Source organism: Acomys minous (genome assembly GCF_964271855.1).
Source record: "Acomys minous genome assembly, chromosome: 11".
NCBI classification, from domain to species: Eukaryota; Metazoa; Chordata; class Mammalia; order Rodentia; family Muridae; genus Acomys; species Acomys minous.
This window is the reverse complement of record NC_140492.1, coordinates 102,259,841-102,265,943: the sequence shown is the minus strand read 5'-3', so window position 1 is coordinate 102,265,943 and position 6,103 is coordinate 102,259,841.

Below are 6,103 nucleotides of genomic sequence, written 5' to 3'. Positions count from 1 at the left end.
AGCTCTCCCAGCCTTTTGTATGATTGGGCAGGGGTGGGGGCTGTCCCTGGAAGGGCTGTCACCTATGCTGGACACAGACTTTCCAGTGAGTTGGCCTTAGGTCACCCACACCCCTATCCAGACCCCCTCACTAATTTGCTGTAAGTAAGCCTACCAAACTCATTAATTCGCTGTAAATAAGCGTAATCATTGGTTCCTCAGGGTGAACTTTATAAGGTGGACTCTATAAGGAGGACGGTCATTCATTAAATCTCCCAGGGAAGAAAAAATCTTTGTAATAGGCACATCCATACACCTTGTAGTAATAACATGAGAATAATCCCATGCAGAAAGTAATATTATCCTTATTTTAAAGTGAGGGAACTGCCAGGTATGGTGGCGCACGCCTTTAGTCTCAGTGCTCAGGCAGAGACAGGCAGGTCTACATAGTGAGACCCTATCTCAAAACAAAACAAAATTGCCAGGTATGGTGGCACACGCCTTTAATCCCAGCACTCAGGGAGGCAAAGGCAGGTGACTCACTGTGAGTTCAAGGCCAGCCTGGTCTACAAAGTGAGTTCAAGACAGCCAAGACTTCACAGAGAAACCTTGTCTCGAAAAAACAAAAACAAAAACAAACACACAACAAAAATATCAAAACAAAATTAAGAAAACTAAGGTTTGGAACGGTTAACAAATGAACTTAAAATCATTTGGTAAGTGGTACAGGAAGTGACATGGGTTTATAGTCATTCCCAAGACTCCAAAGTCCAGGATTTTTTCTTATCAACGACATTTTCTTTTCTTTTCTTTTTTTCTTTTTTTGGTTTTTTTTCTGGGTTTTTTTTGTTTTTTGTTTTTGAGACAGGGTCTCTCTGTGTTTGCCTTGGCTATCCTGGTCTCGCTTTATAGACCAGGGTGGCCTTGAACTCACAGCGATCCACCTGCCTCTGTCTCCTGAGTGCTGGGACTAAAGGCATGTGCCACCACGCCGGGCTCAAGGACATTTTCTTCCTGTCCATCTATAAAGCACCTGTGACTTGAATTCATGACACTCTAGAAAACAGAAGAGGGACTTTAATTTGAGGGGGGGGTAAGGGGTGGGGATTGGCCAAATAGACTTCACATGACATTTGAAAGAGACCCTCCAACAACAACAACAAAATTTGCTTTCTTTCTGTTACTCCACGGTCACTGGTTTTCTAGATCCTAATTTTGTGGCTTCCATGGTCTCATTTATAGGACCTCAGAAGACATTGAGCGTTATCTGGTGTAATGATTTATCTCCTCCTTAGCTCTTTCTCTGACTGCCACCTCCCCAAGGTTGTTTAGAAGTGGACCTAAGCTGTGCTTGATGACTGAGATCCTGGCGTCACTGTGGCCTTAAGCGTGAAAGTCGTCTGTGAAATGAATGAATAATAGCACCGTCTTGTATAATTGCTGCAAGACTCACTGGTCTTTGCAGCGTTCTCTCCTCTGAGGATGCCAGAGTCTGGGTGGAAGTTAAGTGCAGACGACGCAACTTCAGCCTTCTCAGCTGGGTCAGAGAGGCAGTCTAGACCATCTGTCATCCCTGCTAATTCCTGCTTTCCCTTCTAGGAGGAAGGGCAGCCTGTTGCTTCCCCTGAGGAAAGGTTCTGCACCTATGGTGCTTAGATTGCCCATTTCGCTAAAGATGTGAGGATTTGCATGATTCAGCGACTTTTACAAAGTCCCGCTTGAAAATATTTGTCTGGCCTGAGGAACAGCCGGCGTTCTTCGCTGGACCCCAGAACTACACTGTTGCTTGTATAGTGTACTCATGTTAACGCTGGGAAATGTTTGGCTGTGGTAAACTAGGACAGTGACAACAGGGTCCCTTATGTTCTTCTGTCACTTCAAGTAAGAAGGAAATCACCTGGGTCCATTTGGAAACATACAAAGTGCATGCAGCGATCTGTGTTATTCAGTATTTTTCTCATTAGCAGAAGCTGATGTATTTTCTAACTCCAGCACTAGCTAAAATAAAATGTTTGAGCTAGTAATTACTACAAATGTATCAGTCGATTTTATAGATATGTCAGTCTGCTTTTTGTTGCAAGGTAGAATAGCGTTAGTTTTCTCACTGTCTCATCTTCAGCCTTGCTGCTGAATCATGTGGAGTATGCTTCCAAATTTCACTGTAGGTACCAGTGAGGGTAAGAGCAAAGCCTTCCCTCGTAGAAGTTTTGAAAGCAGCACACGCTTCATTATAGTTGGGATAAAGTGCTGCTGGGAAGCATAAGTCACAGACCAGGCGATCACAATGCTGTCAGAAAGGTGACAACCTGCTTCCCTGGGTGGTTTCGTGCCCTGCCATAAGCACAGCTGGACAGCTAACCGCCACCCTACCCCACCCCATTGCTGCTTATATTTTTGTACTCTTCTGAGAAAGATTTTACAATCCAGAGAAATGTCTAAAGGTGACGATTAGGAGTGACTAAGGAGTTGGTTATTTGACCTTGCTGGTGACATGCGATTGAGCAGTTAAGAATTCTATGGGTTTTGGGTTGGGCGTGGTGGCACACACCTTTAATCCCAGCACTTGGGAGGCAGAGGCAAGCAGATTGCTGTGAGTTTGAGGCCAGCCTGGTCTACAAAGCGAGTCCAGGACAGCCAAGGCTACACAGGGAAACTCTGTCTCGGAAGAAAAAAAAGCTATGGGTTTTTATGTAAGTTATAATGTAATACTGCATAGGGGGTGGGAGTAGGAGAAGGAAAGTTCACAGGCTGTGGAAATTTCCACCTCATTTCCAGGGTAAGGTCAGCGGAGTTGGGACCAGATGGGTCTGTTCATGCAGCGGTGCTTTAATGGGAGGAGATTAATAGAGCCCCTTCCAGGCTTGAGTTTTGTCAGTCACGTGTCATCTCGCTTGGGAACTGGAGTCAGAAGTGAAGACTCTTACTAGGAAGAGTGAAGGAACAAATAAAAGCGGTTTTGTGTTCAGGAAAGAGTAGTAGAGACTGGCTGGATGGTGAGCGTGCCCACCAGCCTTTATTTCTTCAGGAGGAGTGCAAATGTCCAAAGTCTGGGTTTTTCTTTGGCTGGAGTGTGGCCTATGTCCTTAAGATGTCTATGAGGAATACAGGAGTTTGTCACAGAGACTTCAGTCTACATGGAGAGTTTTTTTTTTGGTTTTTTGTTTTTGTTTTTTTCTAAGGATCTGTTGTTCTTCCTGTCTGATGTGCTGCTATTTCCTGGACTTCCATGTGTCTGTCCAAACTTGTGGTGTTTGTGCCCACTGCAGACATTTTTGTCAGCTTTTTTTTTAAAAAGAGGATTTATTTATTTATTAAGTATACAGCGTTTTGCCTGAATGTAGGTCTGCATGCCAGAAGAGGGCACCAGATCTCATTATAGATGGTTGTGAGCCACCATGTGGTTGCTGGGAATTGAACTCAGGACCTTTGGAAGAGCAGCCAGTGCTCTTAACCTCTGAGCCATCTCTCTAGGCCCCTTGTCAGCTTTCTTTAACTGACAGCTACACACCTTGACGGTGGAACTTCTGGAAAAATAGAAAAAGCTCCTTTTGTATGTATAGACTTAATTTTTTATCATTGTCTTAAAACCTGCAACACCAGAAAGGAAATTCAGGGGAGGTATTTCCATGTCTTTCGATGCCTTTGAGTGTGCCGTTTCCATGGTCACAAAGGAGACCTCTGTGTCTGGGAGTGCTGATTCTGTTCCAAAGTAGAAGAGCCCTTTAGGTCTTGGTGTTTAAACTTGCCTTTTCTCAATGCTTATTTGTAGAAGAAAATGATAGATGTGTAAAGTTTCAGATAGCTTATTCATATAATTATATCCATGAGACGAAAGAGCAGCACGGTCAGCTTTTCAGCCAGTGACTTCCAGCAGAGCCCGCAGCAGACCTCTAACTCTGCCTGACCCTCTGAAGGGATTTGCAGCTTAAATCCACTAAGTTCTTCCACTTAAGATCTTCAAAAGGAATCGATTTCAAACTTACGCCTCTGTAATTACATACTTTTAGGAACTATCAGTCTTTCTCAGTTGTGTGTGTTTGGGGTCAATGTAAGAAGTCGATTTTTCTTTTTTAACAATGATCGGGAAAATTAAAGTTAATCGATATCCAATATGCTGGCGATCAGGGAAATAGATTGCCCTTTCTGAGATAAATGTGTGCTTTCTTTAAATCCCATACCGACTCACACCCTGAAAGATAATGGTGCAAAGAGTTCACACATGAAAAACTTCCTTAGCCTTGCTGATGGGGTGTCGTCCTGTCCAGATGTTCAGGGAGCAGTCACATCTGCTCAGGCAAGTCAGTTTGCAGCCGTGCTCTTAGCTAGGCTCCGCTGTAATTTTACCTTATGACCTATCCAAGTGGCTCATAATCATTTTCTTCCAAGGCCTCCTTGTCATTTGACTTGACTTTGTAGATGCTCTTTAATTTCCTCCTCCCTCATGCCTTCCAGTGTTGTTTTTTTGTTTTTCCAGTTTGACCTGGGCTTATGGTAGGAACAGCACTGACGACATCCCAGGGTTCTTCCCCTTGGGTGTCTTTCTATGGAGTTTCCTTTCCACAGGCCTTAGCAGGTACTTTGTGTTGTCTTGCACTGTGTTGTCACTCCCTTAAGGTCCCATTAAGTGTAATTTTATCTGACCTTCAGACCCATATCACCCTATCTGAAAATACTGGCTTTGAGGTTAGCCCAAGTGGCTACATACACATGGTTGTGAGAAGAAAAACAAAGTTAATGTTTTATTTCCCGGGTGGTTTTTCTGTGAATTCAACACAGAGTATCAACTGGGTATAAACACCCTAATTGATATGTCCCAGTAGGTATTTACTGTGCCAGCGTTGTACGACATGCAAAGGTCTGTAGGCTACAGGCTGTGCCCTTCAAAGAGACTGAAACAGAGGTGAGGCACCAATTCAAGCTAAATACAGATGAAACATATAAAACCACCAGAGGACAGAGACAATCAGTGATGTGTTGGTCAAGTACCTACGATTCACAAGGAAAACTGTTTTAATTTGTTTTTGTTTTTGTTTTGCATTTCTTCTTGTTTACTGATTCATGCCCAGTGTCTGACATAAGCCACGGAAAAAAGGATGTGTGAGCTGGGCGGTGGTGGCGCACGCATTTAATCCTAGCACTCAGGAGGCAGAGGCAGGCGGATCGCTGTGAGTTTGAGGACAGCCTGCTCTACAAAGTGAGTCCATGACAGCCAGGGCTACACAGAGAAACCTTGTCTCGAAAAACAAAAAATAAACAATATGTGGAGCACAGTGTAGTCTACTCGGTAAGCAAAGGGCAACTGTCGACTCTTACAAGGATGTCTCTGCAATGCATAACTAGTGGCCTCACTCATGACTGCTTCTGCGTAGGGAGAGCTACTAATAACGTGGAGGTATTGATGCTACTTCACATTCAAACGTTCCTGGCACATATGGTACCACAACAGACAGCAGCTGCCTGGGAGGGGGTGGAGGTGAAGTCTTAGTGTGAATACATGGCACAGTGATGTTTCTAGTCTGTTCTCTTTGATTTAGTCATGAGCTAGAGGGTTTATAGAAAGATGGCACAAGGCAAAAGGTTTCTCTTTAAAATTTGTCTTGTGTTTCTTCTCAACTCATCAACCTCAAACAACTCTCCCACGACTACCTCCATCTTTTCATAAACAGAAAGCCTTATACTTACTGCAGTATTTATTAGGAATTTAACACCGTTCATAAACTCCGTTAGTCTGTTCTTTCGAATGGCCACAGTTTTGTTTTGTTTTGTTTTGTTTTGTTTTTTGCTAGTTCTCTGACTGCAGTGCTACGCAGATTTTTGAAGGCTTTATTCCTAACCCATCAAGTCCTCTTGTTATTTCTAGCACCTGATTGTGCAAAATAGAGACAACACTTAACACTCTTCTGTAGTAGGACGTCTTCCTGAAAGCTGCTTTTTCAGTGGAGGTACATGGGACTCATCCCTGGGAGAAGTCCTGGGAACAGCATCAGCAACTTCATCAGGGTTACAGGACCCCACCTGAACTGAGGACCAGCATCAAGAAGCAGTCATGCTTGGCAGCTGTTGTTAATTGGTGATGATCTTTGTACCATCACAACTACCTCCGTTTTATTTGTATGCTCCCCTG